The sequence below is a fragment of the Hyperoodon ampullatus genome (assembly GCF_949752795.1).
Source record: "Hyperoodon ampullatus genome assembly, chromosome: 5".
NCBI classification, from domain to species: domain Eukaryota; kingdom Metazoa; phylum Chordata; class Mammalia; order Artiodactyla; family Ziphiidae; genus Hyperoodon; species Hyperoodon ampullatus.
The window spans coordinates 42,299,465-42,315,049 of NC_136918.1; the positions used below are offsets into that span (position 1 = coordinate 42,299,465).

At 40.2% G+C, this 15,585-nt stretch overlaps 1 protein-coding gene across 2 annotated transcripts in view; it reads right to left on the reverse strand.

The window, feature by feature from the left end:
• LPP (LIM domain containing preferred translocation partner in lipoma) overlaps positions 1–15,585 on the reverse strand; it is a gene marked incomplete at its 5' end in the record, with an annotated part of 466,507 nt that overhangs the window by 216,195 nt on the left and 234,727 nt on the right. The gene's annotated exons all lie outside the window — the stretch shown is intronic.

Below are 15,585 nucleotides of genomic sequence, written 5' to 3' on the forward strand. Positions count from 1 at the left end.
TTACTGTGGATTATCTTTAATGTGAGTTCCCCCACCCCTTTTTGGAGTTTGTATACTGCAATTAAAGGAAATATGAAGCCTAGAAGCCAGGGACACCACAGACCTTTAACCATCCAGATCTGAGATGCCTGCACTTGAAACAAGAATGGGACGTCCACGCAAGGTTCACGTTCAGACAGAAATGTCTTCCAGTGATTTTCATGCCACCCCCACCGCTTGTCCTGGGTTTTTTCTTCTCTCTTGCTTCTCCTTTCCCTGTGGTTCTTCTGGGGACTTATACTGTCTTCTGTTCTGTTTGATGACACTTTGTCAATTAGATGCATTCTGTTCAGTTCAGAAGTTCATGAAATTCAGATAACACACCATTCTTGCAAACTGACTGATGTTTATTAATGTAACATGTGAAACGGGTAATTCACCAGGGAATCTGAGCCATTCTTTGCATCGCTCAGACACCTAGAATAATGCAGTGTGTCTGGAACTCATCAGGGACGTTACGTTATGATATTATTTACACATTTAAAGAATCCTTGAAAGTCACAGGCCTCTGAGAAATTCAAGAATGTGTGCATTGTGCAAAGATAAATCAGATATAGGCAATATGCTGATTCACAGCCCTAAACAGCTTTGATTTTTGTGTCTGCATTGTGGGGGGTGGAGAAGGAGAGGGGCAGGGGAGAGGCAATAAGATGTTCTTTACGTAATTAAGTGCTGGGTTTTTAATAAGATGTTTGAGATTATTAACAGCTAACCTTTAGGTTAATAACATTAATCTTTAAATTTAAATAGTAAGTGCAATTTTCAAAGTTATTTTCCTCTGTTTGTTATGTCATTAAGCTGAGGTTTTCTATTATGTTTTTCTAAAGAATAAAAACAAACATAAATGAAACAAATATTAACCGATCCAGTCCTTAGTCACATAATCTTGCTAGCAGGAAGGATTTCCAAGTTACATGGAATTGAAAGAACTGGAACTCAGGGAAGGGCATATACCCACCAACCATCTGCTCCCTCAAATCTTTATAACCCTCTGTGCCAGTTGAGCCCATTAAGACAAAGGTGGTGAGCTGAAGCCCAATGCCTACCACCTGCTGGGCACTCTTAGATTCTCTTAGATAAATCTCTTCCTCTTTGGAAGCTCAGAGTTTAGGAAGAAATAAACAAGTACCATGTGTGCATAACTGAGAGCAATTATTTAAATATTGCTAATGTTCCATAGGTAAGCAAAAGACTGAGCTGATGATTCTGCCTTCTTTTCCTTCCTCTCTTCCCTCTCTCTTTCTGATGACACTGCAGGCATTGAAATGTCATCGTGTGTACAAGTTTGCTTATTGCAGTAATGGTCAATAATTTTACTTAAGAGTTAAAAAAAAAGAGAGATTAAGCACTCACTGAGCATCAGAATATTCTTGTATCCCACCAAGGCTGCTTTTTTACTACATGAATCAAAGACAAAAGGAATATAGAGAACTCAAAGAAAAAAATCAGCTGCTTGCAAGTTAATCTTTTAAACCCATTTCAAGATACGCTATAAACAAGGGATAGTACACTGGAGCAAATGTGGTTGGACAAAAACATCTTTGTCAAAAGGATAAGAAGACAAGCACAGATGGAAAGAAAATATTTGCAAAAGATATATTTGATAAAAACTGCTATCCAAAATATACAAAGAACTCGTAAAACTCAACGATAAGAAAATGAACAGCATGATTAAAATATTGGAAAAGACCTGGACACATCACCAAGAAAGATATAGAGATGGTAAGTAAACATGTAAAAAGATGCTAAACATCTAATGTTACTAGGGAATTGCAAATTAAAATAACAATGAGATACATTACATATTTGTTAGAATGGTCAAAGTCCAAAACATTTACAACACCAAATGCTGTCCAGGATATGGAGCAATAGGAACTCTCATTCACTGCTACGGAAATGCAAAATGGTACAGCCACTGTGGAAGACAGTTTGACAGTCTCCTACAAAAATAGATATACTCTTACCATAAGATTCAACAGTCACACTCCTTGATATTTCCCTACATGAGCTGAAGACTTCTGTCCACGCAAAAACCTATACATGGATGTCTGTAGCAGCTTTATTAATAATTGGTAAAACTTGGAAGCAACCAAGATATCCTTCAGTAAGTATATGGATAAATAAACTGTGGTACATCCAGACAGTGGAAGATTATTCAGCCCTAAAAAGAAAGGAGCTATCAAGCCATGAAAAGTCATGGAAGAAACTTTAATGCATGTTACCAAGTGAAAAAAGCCAGTCTAAAATGGCTACACTAATGTACAAGTTCAACTATATGACATTCCGGGAAAGGAAACACTAAGGAGACTGTAAAAAGGTGGCTGATTGCCAGACATTAGAGAGGAAGAAGGGATGGATAGGTAGAGGGTTTTCAGTTAAGACTTTCAACGGTAAAACCATTTCGTAGGACACTATAATAGTGGATACATATCATTATACATATGTTCGTACACATGGAATGTACAACAGCGCGAGTGAAAGTTACGTGAACTTGGGTGATTATGATGTGACAATGTAGGTTCACTGATTGTAACACATGAACCGTTGTGGTGCAGGGCGTTGATGGTGGAGGAGGCTGTGTGTGTGGAGGCAAGCGGGGTGGGAAACCTCTGACCTTCCTGCTCAATTTTGCTGTGGTCTAAAACTGCTACAAAAAGTAAAGTCTTTTCAAAACACACACACACACACACACACACACACACATCTTTGGAAATTCACTTCAGGCTGGGAAAGACAAGAAATCCTATGATGCTTAGCACTGTAGCCTAAAATAGTTGAAAGAAAGAGGCTTTTAAGAGAGAAAGGATGGATTGACTCCAGGTTCTAGTCTCTACTAGTTGTTTAACAACTTCTCTAACAACCTCCACATCTGTAAGATGGGATGAAACACCTAAGGGGTTCTGTGAGCATGAGAATGAAGATAATGGACACACAAATGCTTCACACTTCAAAGCGTGTGCGTGTTACTGAACGCTTCTGCTTTTAGGTGGTTGCAGTAACTTTCTTAAAGAATTGATTCCAAAGAACTTAGGTTTTCTGTTTGCATATGCAAAAAGAGAAAAAATATCATGCATTCATGGCGGGGAAATAAAATTGGAGTAGGAGGTAAAAGCCCGGTGATTGGTGGTCTTAGAAGGATTCCCACCCATCCCAAAGACAGAGGCAGAAATTAAGGAGGTTGGGGGCTCCCCTGGTGGCGCAGTGGTTAAGAATCTGCCTGCCAATGCAGGGGACACGGGTTCGAGTCCTGGTCCGGGAAGATCCCACATGCCGCAGAGCAACAAAGCCCATGAGCCACAACTACTGAGCCTGAGCCTGTGCTCTAGAGCCCGTGCGCCACAACTACTGAAGCCCGCGCACCTAGAGCCTGTGCTCTACAACAAGAGAAGTCACCACAACAAGAGGCCCACGCACTGCAACGAAGAGTAGCCCCCACTCGCCACAACTAGAGAAAGCCCACGTGCAGCAATGAAGACCCAACGCAGCCAAAAATAAATTTTAAAAAAAAAGTCCTAAAGAATAAAAAAAAAAAAAAAAAAAAGAAAGTAAGGAGGTTGGGAATGTAAAATGAAAAGCATGTACACAAATGCACACATATGTGAGTTGTGTCATGTGTCATTCCACATCCATTTATTCTCACATCCTTAGGCATTAAAAGATCCAACCAATGTAGTCTAGAATCAACTCATTTCTGTTATACGTAAAATGAAAACCACTTGGGCAAGAGATGAAGAATGAAGGGAAATGGATTAAGAACAATAAGGATTAAAGACAAAGGTTAGCAGGATTGCAAAATCCTTTCCAGCTCTCAACTTGTGTGTGTCACATGAGTGTGTGTGTAGGATCCAATCCACAAGGCAGAAGCAATAATATAAAATTAAAACTGAATAAACTAATCAGTGCAACGCAAGAAGCCTGATGGTGAGAACCTTTGCCAAGCTATGAAATGAAGGAAGGCTCTGGAGCAATCCTGCGAGGGGGGGTACTCTGGCAGCACTTCTGGGCTCTAGTGGGGCCTCCCTCCAAGCTCCCAACACACCTGTTTCTCCACCAGACTCTTATTTAGTATAAATCGAACTTTGATAAACAACTGTGGAAACATTTGTTAAATAAGTGAGTAAATGAATGGCAAAAGAATATATTGAAGGCCACCCCAGATTCCTTCCTTTATTAGCAACTTGTGAGCCACAGAGATAACCAAGTATACTAGCTCATCTGATTGTTACACAAAAATGATTCTAGGGAAAGGATTCGTAATGCTATTTTATAGATGAAAACTGAGGCACTGAAGGAAGATGTAACATGGGAATATGGCTTTTCTAGAAAGCAGCTGAGTCCAGGTCTCCGGACTTAAATAATAATGTTCTATCCACTGTATCATATTCCAATCATCTCGAAACAAAGATCATTAAGTCCCTGGGAGGCAGAGGGCAGAGAAATATATCACATATAACCAATTATCCCCAACACCTAACAGGTTATTTTATACAATAAAGAATCTATCAAGATACACTGTTGTTTCGTAACACTTATTAAGTATCTAGACTATATTTGTTAACAAAACTGAGATGAATATAGGCTGCCAGCTCTGTGGTCATAAGAGTACCTTGTATTTCTTGTAAGGACATTAAAAATTTCCAAGTTGTTCTATCATTTTTTCTCCTGCAACTTTCAAGCCTTAGTGTTGTGGGGAAATGGGGCCCTAGAGGATCATCAAGTAACTCTTTTGGCTCAAAGGCAAACATCATCAGCCTAAAACACCAGGTCAGCAGGCCAGCAATGAAGCCAGCAGCAAAAAAAGGACCTCATTGTCACAGTTTCCTGATTTTGGAGGGAGAAAGGCTAAAGCCCCCCAAACTGAGAGGCTCTAAAAAGTCAAACACACATACAGATGGAATATTCATATCCTTTGTATTGTTAATCCACAGTTAATGTCTAAAATTCATGAATCCTCAGATAGCAAACATGCCCTTTTTTTTTGAAACAGGGAGCAGTGCAAATGCCAGGGAGAAGCAGCTAAATGTTATTTGCAAAGTAGGACTGGGAGATTGGAGAAGAGTGGAGCATAAAAAGGATATTGTTTGTTTTACACCTATTAGTCCTATTAGGCTTGTTAAACTAGAAGAATGTATTACTTTAATTTAAAAAAAGAGAGAAAAAACTTGAGAAATATGGAACATTTAAATGACAAGATTGCACAGCAAAGGAAACCATAAACAAAACAAGAAGACAACCTACGGAATGGGAGAAAATAATTACAAATGATGAGACCGACAAGGGATTAATTTCCAAAATATACAAACAGTTCATACAGCTCAATATCAACAAAACAAACAACCAAATCAAAAAATTGGCAGAAGACCTAAATAGACATTTCTCCAAAGACATACAGATGGCCAATAGGCACACGATAAGATGCTCAACATCGCTAATTACTAGCAAAATGAAAATCAAAACTACATAAGGTATCACCTCACATGGGTCAGAATGACCATCGTTAAAAATTCTACAAATAATAAATGCTGGAGAGGGTGTGAAGAAAAGGGAACCCTCCTACACTGTTGGTGGGAACATAAACTGGTGTAGCCATCATGGAGAACAGTATGGAGGTTCCTTAAAAAACTAAAAATAGAGTTACCATATGATCCAGCAATCCCACTCCTGGGCATATATCTGGAAAAGATGAAAACTCTAATTTGAAGAGATACATGCATCACAATGTTCATAGCAGCACTATTTACAATAGCCAAGACATGGAAGCAACCTAAATGTCCACCAACAGATCAATGGATAAAGAAGATGTGGTATACACACACACACACACACACACACACACACACACATATACACACACTGGAATATTACTCAGCCATAAAAAGGAATGAAATGATGTCATTTGCAGCAACATGGATGGACCTAGAGATTATCATAACAAGTGAAGTAAATCAGGCAGAGAAAGACAAATATGATATCACTTTTATGTGGAATCTAAGAAAATGATACAAGTGAACTTATTTACAAAACAGAAATCGACTCACAGACATAGGAAGCAAACTTATGGTTACCAAAGGGGAAGGGGGGAGAGGGATAAATTAGGAGTATGGGATTAACAGATATACACTACTATACATAAAAGTGATAAATAACAAGGATCTACTGTGAGCACACTCTCGTAGGGCTATAAGAGAGGTTCAATAACGTGCTGGGGGCATGCAGAGGAAGAAATTATTTCCATCTGGAGGAATCTGTGAAGGTGTCATAGAAGTGGTCTTTTTGAGTTTACCTAACCTAGATTGAAAATTTTTTAAAAAAGGAGCATTCTTCACAGAGGGACAGTTTAATTAAAAGCAGAGAAATAGATGGCTAGTATGCATAAGGACCAGCGCTTTGATTGGATTGGGTAAACTGTGGAGACTGCGAAGGACAATTGGCAAAAAGTAATGGAGAGAGAACAACAAAAAGTCCATGGATATCAGGCTCTGCAGTGCAGGCTTCCTTCCATTGTCATGGGAAGCTGTTCAGAGCAAAATTAATGAGTAGCAAAGTGATTAAAGCAAAATGAAAAAGCATATAAAATATAAAGTAAGTAGTAGTAAGGCTAAATTTATATCAGCCTGTGATCGATGATTTAAAATACTGAGGAAGGCCGAGTGTTGCAAATAACATAAGGGCAAACGTTTTTGAAGTTAAGGTTGTAATGACAGTCACCAAATTCTTTGCCATTTTATATTGTTTCTTGCCCAGGTCAAAGTAAAACAACTATAATAAATGTCTTACACGCTCTGTTTTTGGGTATACATTCCTTGACAGCTCTGGGAAACTCAGACATCACTACAGTATTAAGGGGAATGTGCACACTGGAGGGGAAAGAGGAGAAAATAACTGAATTCAGATATGATATCCTGGGACAACTTAAACCCCCCAAACAATTAGGCAACTAATAATGTCCTTGAAAACTTGTAAAACATCCCATGGAAATGGGCCAACACAGACCCTATTTGGAAAGCCCTGTGAGAAAGTAGGAATCTGGTATTATTTTCAAAGGAGGTAACAGAATCTCCTTTTCAAGAGCTATCAAATGGGTGGTTAGCTAGGAGCAGGATCATGTAGTAGAAAGAACAAGTGATGTGATACCGGAAAGCCTGGGCTTGAATTCTCGCTTCATATTCTACTGGTCCTGTGATCTTGACAAAGCCTCTTCTCTAATCCCCAGTTTCCTCACCCGTTCCACAGGGCTGTTGTGAACCTCCAATGTCAATGTTAGTTATTAGTCACTATTATTCCCTCAAGTGGAGAATTTTCATGGAACCTTCATTCCAAACGGAGAAAATGAGCTTGATTTGCTCAACCTCATACCTCTAGCCAGTGGGAAAGTCATGTTAAGAGTGACGGCTCCAAAACCCCTCCAGATTTAACCACTAGAAATGGCTCACCTGCCAGGAGGGCACGGTCTGATGTCATTTGCTGTAATTGGGGAAAAACAGAAACTTAGCCACGAGCCCTTGGCAGGTGAGCAAAAAGGTTGTCGCTGTTTTTTCCCAACACTTTGTTTTTAAATGTAATTGTTTGTTTGCTTTTTTTGAGTCTACACAATCTGTTCTTTGATTTGGGATCTCAAACAGTTTGCTATTACTTCACGGCTTTGAAGATCAGCTTCAAGAAACGAAATCAACGAGCTGTCACAGACAGTGAGCATTAAAGCCGCCAGTATTTGCAAGCATCACCAGAGGAAGGAGCCCTCAAGTCCTGTCTTCAGGACCCTCACTTAGAGGCCTGGCAGTACCCCTCACCTTAGCACTGCTTGGCATGGGGCCTCTTCTTAAATCAAAGTGCTTTCTAAATGTGAGATTTTTACTGCTTGCAATTTGGGCAAGGAAACATCAACATCACAGGTTGATGTTTTCTGAAGTCACAGTTAAAAGCTGCATACAGTAGATTTTGCCTGAAAAGTTCAGACCAATGTCAGGATTATCTAAGGTAAATAAATCTGCAGTTCAGCCAATTCTCTATAACCTCTAGTAGATACCTTTCTCTATTCTTTGAGAAGAACTCATTTCAGTGACTAGAATCTTGGAATCTTGAGGCTGGAAACAACCTCCATGGTGATCTATTCAACCCCCAACCTCTGCTTCACTTGATGAATCCCCACTGCAATCTTCCAGTCCAGAGATGGAAATCTCACTACTTTCAAAAGCAATGGCGCTTTATCTCAGACAGCTATGTTTTGGTCTTCCTGTCATTGAGCTAAGCTATCGTTTCTTCCATGTACCTTCTTCCACTTATCATTATTATACTGTCATGTTTATTAGGCAATCTCCCTAATTCTGTCTGCCAAAATTTTGCCTTATTCATTTTCTAAAACCAACCTTAAATTTCATTTCTCCTAGAAACTCAGCAGGGCTATTCTACCCTTTTCGGATATCCCTTCTCTCGTCTCGAACCTGATGGTGCTTACCAAGCTCTGGGTTCTTTTCCAGATGACAGTAGGAACTAGACCGTCTCTTCTGGACCTTCTTACCCTGAAGTTAGGAGGGGAACGGGGGCATATTTTAGACCCGCACAGATATTAGGTGACTGGATCATGCAGATGTGTCAGTTAAAGGGATAGTACATCATACCCTTCACTGCAAAACAAAACATAAGCCTAAGAACACCTCATTTTGCATCTTCTGTTCATAGTTGGCTTTCCAACGATATACATGCCTTCATCCAATGAATAACTTCTACCACTTTATTTTATACATATATATGTTTTTTCCATATAAATTATATCTCCTCCCACCCTACCCCAGGGCAATTTTCCCCTTCTACAGGATGCCAGCCCAACACTATGAAATCCCTGGACTGAAACTATTGATGGCATGAGTCTGTTCTCTGAGTAAGATTAGGATTATTTTCTCCCTGCTGGTGTAACCAAGTTGAAGCTATTGTCCTCATTACTGACTGATTAAAGGGACAGCAGGTGGGTGTGGTCTAAAGTTCATCTGGGAAGGGATCCTGCTACCTGCAGATGTAGATTCTCCTATCCTCAGCCACTAATCCAGGAAGGGACTGGCTAAGCTTTTGGAGACCACGAAGAAACTCAGCAAGACTGAGAAATATTGATAGATTTCATCATTTTGCTGAGTGCAGTGCTTAAGCATGCAGTTATTTGCAGAAAACTGTGGAAAATTGCTCCATTTGGCATTGTCATTGATTTGTGGAAACGTGTGGAGTTTGCGTGTGTGTGTGTATGTATACACACCAATTCAGAAAGAAAGAATTTGATTGTCTGTATTTTGAGGATTTGCTAATTTTTACCCTAAAGTATGTGGGAATCTTAAAGTAAACTGTGGCTATATTAATAAGAGGTGCCACTTTTTTTTTTTTTTTTTTTTTTTTTGCGGTACGCGGGCCTCTCACTGCTGTGGCCTCTCCCGTTGCGGAGCACAGGCTCTGGACCCGCAGGCTCGGCAGCCATGGCTCATGGGCCCAGCTGCTCTGCGGCATGTGGGATCTTCCCGGACCGGGGCACGAACCTGTGTCCCTTGCATCGGCAGGCAGACTCTCAACCACTGTGCCACCAGGGAAGCCCCAAGAGGTGCCACTTTTAAGCCATACTAACAAGCACAGGCAGCTTTAATCTCCAGAATTCTCTGTCTCTCTAAGTATACTCAAACCATTTCCTCTATCAGGAATATCACTCTCCTAATACTCTGTACCCTGAGGTCACTGATTGCCCAAGCGCAGTGGTAAGACCCAATCAACACCACTTTCCTCTTGAAGCTCCTCTCAACTCCCAAAGGACATTGTTCCTCTTTGGGGCACTTAATATACTCCGCTTTCTGTACACATTTTGTATTGGTGCAAGTCTATTGGATTTATCTTTTGCATAAACCTCAGTATTCTTGCTAGTTCCAAACATGATGAGGTCCCCAGCATAACTTATATTTATAAAGCATAAAATAGAGGTCATGGACATTTAATAAAGCAAGCAATGAAATACCTTCATCGAGTCTAAGCTCACAGAGGACAGGGGATGCTGGTATGGTAACTCTCACCCCATTCTAGCACCAAGCAATGGCAATAGTGGCAGATCACTAACTGAGCTCAGTTTACAAGCCTGAGGACAGACACAATAGGATAATCAATTAAATATCTGTCGGTTTTATATCTAAAACCCATGAGCAGATGCCATCCAACTACTGGCGGTCATTCCTTAATTAATGGGGAAATGGACATGGTCAAAATGTATAAAAGCAAAAGCCAACAAAGAAAATACATTTACTTCATAAACCAAATGACTGAGGGCTGTATACATGACCATGATTGGTTGCATTGGGGCAGGCGCTTTAGAAATGCCTATCTTTGCAGACTTTGTTATCTTTCACCATCTGGCTCCTTCTTCAAGTTGGAGCATCTCATACAGATGAGTGACTTCAGTCCAAGAGTTTCTCTGTAACTCATCTTTCGGATATCAGGAATTCATGCTTTCATAAAAACAGTGCTCTAATTGGAGGTTAGGCTCCAAGGCTAACCCAAAAATTCTATTAAACCTGTGATTATGTGAATCATATTTTCTGAACCCCAAATAGAGACATGGTATGAAAAGTTCAAGGAGAAGAGAAAAACAATGATAATAACAATAGTAACTAAAGCTTGCACAGCCAGGGACTGTCCTAAGAACTTATCATCTGCTCATTTAATCCTTACAACAGCCCGATCAGGAGAGTCCTTGCCCAGAGACATTGGGAGATGTGCTTAAGGTCCAGGCTAGTAAGTTAAGTAACAAGATTGAAATCCTGATCAACTCATTCCAGAGCCCATCTCTTAACCTCTATACTTTATGACTTCCAGCTAAGAAAAAAATGTACTGAAAGCTCCAATTTATTTTTTTCAAGGCCACTCTTGTTGGGATAAGAATTGGCAGTAGAATCTGTTCCTTTAGCTGCGGAAGAGCAGTGGGAAGACAGACATTTCTAACACACATTTACAATACAGTGTTAGAGGTTTCCATGGTCCAAGTCAGACAACTAAGGAGAAAATAGAGGTTTTGGGGGGTACAGAGCTTGAACATTTGAAGCTAGGGATCTGGAGAGATGACCGAGCACATAAATGGAGAAGAGAGATCTGGAACAGGATTTGGTAAGGGGAGTGGGCACAAGGTCAGAAGCCCATGGTTACCAGACCGTGAATAATGGGACTTGGTGAATGGTGGCTTTTGAGGCCCCTCCCACTTCTCTCACATTCTAGGAGGTGTTGGCATTTCACCAGATTCCCCACCCTCTGTGCAAAACTCCCTTAGTGAAGGAGGGAACTGTGTGATGAGGGGGTACAGGGTCTATGTGCTGGTATCCACACCAAGGAAGGGAAAGAGGGATAACAGAAAGCCGAGAAAGCTCCAAGTCAATGGAGAAGAAGAGAATCCAATGACAATCCAATGAGGGCAGCCATACTTATATAAGAGGAAAGCATATGGAGTCCCGACCATGGTTACTTCAACCAGCAGCGTGTACAATAATGCCAAGTGCAAAAAAACATTTCTTAGCAATGTCTGAAATAAAGCAGGTTACTTTAGTGCAGACAAAGTCAAAGGCCCCTTTCTCCCATCTTTCAGACCAATTACAAGTTCCAGGGAATATTTGTAGACTTAAGTCAGGGAAGTTTGACTCAGGGGGACAGTCTTGTGGCTTTGGAGCCAGAAGAAGTAGGGTCAGGTCAGTTTTACTGTTTACAAGCAATGGAAATTTGAACAAGTAACTTATCTGTCCTGATCAACTCTCAGTTCTTAAAAAAACATAGAAAATTATTATAACTAACTTCCATTGTAAAGACATTACAGATGAATAGTATTTCATAAACTGTGATGCCATTGCTAGCATACCAAAGTATTTCAAGGTAGAGTCGAAGCTACTAGAAATAAAATATTTGTTTCTACCCTTGATCATCTATCAAGGCTCATCCTTTCAGATGCAGGTGAAATTTTAACAACCCTGTGATATCTTTCCCCAAAATTACAAGAAGTCAGGCCACCCCTACTCTATGCATTCTCTCAGCCTCCTTATTCTATCTCCCGTACAGCATCTATCACTGTGAGAGCATTTGCTGATTTGCATGTCTGTCTCTGCTAACAGACTGGGAGCTCAGACTGTGTTGTATTTGCCTGAATATCCAGCATCTGGCAGAAATTCCTGAAACATGCAGTATCCTCAGAACAAGCTGGTAGAAGAAGATGAGGAATTATACTCTATGGATTTCTTGTCCATCATCTCTTAGCTTGGGTTTTCTGTTTTAAGTTTTTTTCTCTTCTTAATTGTTCTGAGTTTTATTCATGGAGAGTTTCAGGACCACATGTTACATAAATAGAAAAGTATGATTAGGGACATTAGAATTTTTGTTTTCTTTGTCTGCTTTCCTTCAGAGATTCATAAGTTCCCCTAGTTTGGCAAACTTCTTCTGTAAAGAGCCAGATAGTAAATATTGTAGGGTTTGTGGGCCATTTGGTCTTTGTCACAACTACTCAACTCTTTCTGTAGAGAGAAATCAGCTACAGACACATACACAAACGGGTATGACTGAGTTCCGATAAATATTTACAAACACAAGTAGTGGACCGGATTTGGCCCAGGAGCTATAGTCTGCTGCTCCCTGTCCTAGATACTAACTGAAATCTTTTTTTCTACTATTTCCAACAGCTCCAAGTCACTTAGATAATGTGAAACACTATGTATCAAATGCCCTATTGCTCCAACAACTGATCCTAAGTTGCAACCAAGTGCTTAACACTGGTGAAAATGCTCGCGTCTTGATTTTCAGTCTTTTATCTTCTGACAGCAGCACCTGGTATAGGCCCACTGAAACCCAACCACAAGGACGAAGATAATAGGAAAGACAAACAGTGCAACCAATGTGTACATATCTTGGCTAAGATGAGCAGAAGTAAAGGTGCAATCATAATGGCAAGCATTCAGGGTTAGAAACAATGTCTCATGATAGCAGAAGAATGTATGTCCTCACTTTATGCTAGTACAGTGTCTGACATGGAAGGAATGCATGGTAAACTCTCAAAAGATAGATGGGGAAATATGATTCTGGCTCACAGGCATCATTCACAGTAGAAAATGCCTGAGTTTGTGATTATAATGACACCATCTTCAAGAAGTTCTATGTGTCTCTTTTTCTTTAACTCTTTTATAGATCCATAACATTTACTCAGCTGTTTTTGTCTCCATTACTAACTCACAAGTTATTCCTAACCGAATTCTTTATCTCCATTAGGATATAGAAAAATGTCTGTCATACTGAGGGTATGAACTTTTGCAGAATGAATGGATGGATGGATGGACGCATGGATAAATGGATAGACAGATGCTGTGTTATCATGTGAGGAATCTTTCCCAATATGAAACATATCATTAGGTGGTAACTCAGATAGATAGATATATAGATAGACACATACATAGGCTATAAATAGTAAATGATAATAATGATACAGAAAAAGGGCAAGGTAGAAGCCAAATTCATAATTATTACCTATGACTGAGGCAAATTCCTTCAGGAAGAATTCATCGAAGTCTCCTATGTGCTTCCTTGGTATCCTGTTCATTATACCTAGCTTACAAATTTGGAAATAGCAATTTACACATCTGTCTCCATTCCTCGATGATGAGCTCTCTGTGGACAGGAATCATAGCTGACTCAGGAATCATAACCGATTCATCTTCTGTCTTTGTCTTAGATGCTGCTTCATTTCTTCTGTAGCTCATTGCAAGGCCTGATCTAGTAAAAGCCTCAATAGCTATTTGAAGACTAAAAGCTCTTGGATGCCTGACAGAGGAATGTAGGGATTTTGCGATCACCTCAGCACTATAACGATGGTCTTTATCTAGCTCACAATTTCACCTGTGGTTATCATTTCCCACAGGGGGCTGGGTTTCACTGCAGGAGCTCTGAGTTTTCTTACAGTCAAGTCCAGTCTCCTTTGGGGTGGCTGAGATGAGGGCTGGTTTGGTTACAACTGTTAAAACTAGAGAAGCATTAAATCGAAGTACCTCAACTGTCATCCAAAACCTGGAGGCCATTCTGGCAAAATAGCCATATCCCCCGTTCCTCCAAGGATTTTTTTTTTTTTTTTGCTTGAGTAGTTACAATATAATAAGAGTCTGGATTAAGCATCATCGTTTACCTGTAAGTGGTGCTGTCAGAGCAAGATGTACTGGAAGCTTAAAGCTATTTTAAATTTAGGGTTTCGAGAACTGTAAAACTAATTAGCTTCTATTACTTTTTTGCATTTGAAATTTCTTTTGTTGAATTTACGTAAAATATGGAATATCCTTGGTACAAATAGAACATTCCTGCTATTAAGCTGAAAATGACAATGATGATAGCACTTTGACAAAATAACACGGTGATAAAAGCATTTTGTAGCAAACGCTTCACATGCCAGAATTAGAATCAAGCAAACACTCCTCTCCTATCCTGAAACATTACAGAAAAGAGGGAAGACCTTTTCAGAGAGAAGGAAAACATATTTTTTGACATGTGCATCTTAGCTTGGTTACAAGAGCTAAGAAACCAACACAACCTAGCAACATGCTGGCCCAAACTGGCCAGCAATAAAATAGAAAGGGGAAAAAATAAACCCCCATGCCAGATCCGCCTCAAGCGGAAATCTTCTTGGTGCTTGACCACCAAAGTCTGCAGTTAACTCTGGAGAAATCCGCCAGCCTCAGGAATACTGGAAACAAATACCTAAATGATGGTGTCATTTATTTAAAATAAGGGTACCATGAAGAAGATGGTTCTAGAAGCATGGGAGCTGGAGAGAGCAATGGAAGGAAAGGGAAAAAATGAGAGATCAGTAGGACAAGAGGACAAGGCTTTTACTGCAATGGGCCAAAGCTGATGTCTCAAAGAGAGCTGAGTCAGGCCTACAGCTATGTCATGGTTCCCTCCTCATCCATCTTCCTTCGTGAGTATTCATTATCTGAAAACAAAGACCCCATGAGCCAGTCATAAGCACACACCAGGATCTAACTTCCCATCCTGATTTGGCATTAGGTGAACCCCTGCTAGCTTAGTGTATTCCCAGGGGCCTGTGCGCGTCATCTATAGAGTGGAAATAAGTAAGGCACAGCCCTTTGGGAGCTCATACTGGTGGTACAGAAAGAACTCAACATCCTTCGTCTAGCCTGCATGGCCCAGAGAATTACACCAGTAGCTCATTTTCTCCAAGTAATTCTTAGGGAAAGTTTAACCTGAAGTCGACCGCATCATGTGCTCAGATCAATGCAGAGTGTCAATTTATTAATGGAACATGAGAGAAGTCCAATACTAATTTTCCTATTTATATAGTGCTCTATTGTCTATGAAGCACTTTCTCACTGAGTCTTACATTTAAACCTCACCATAGCAGAGTGAAATAGACAGGCCAAATGTAAGTATCCTGGATTTCCAAATCAAAACACCAAGGCCCAATAGGACCAAATAACTGAAGTCCTATCTTCTGACCACAGGCTCTGTGTGCTGGCAAACTGTGCAGCTCCCTTCACTGGTGCTGCCTCGTCT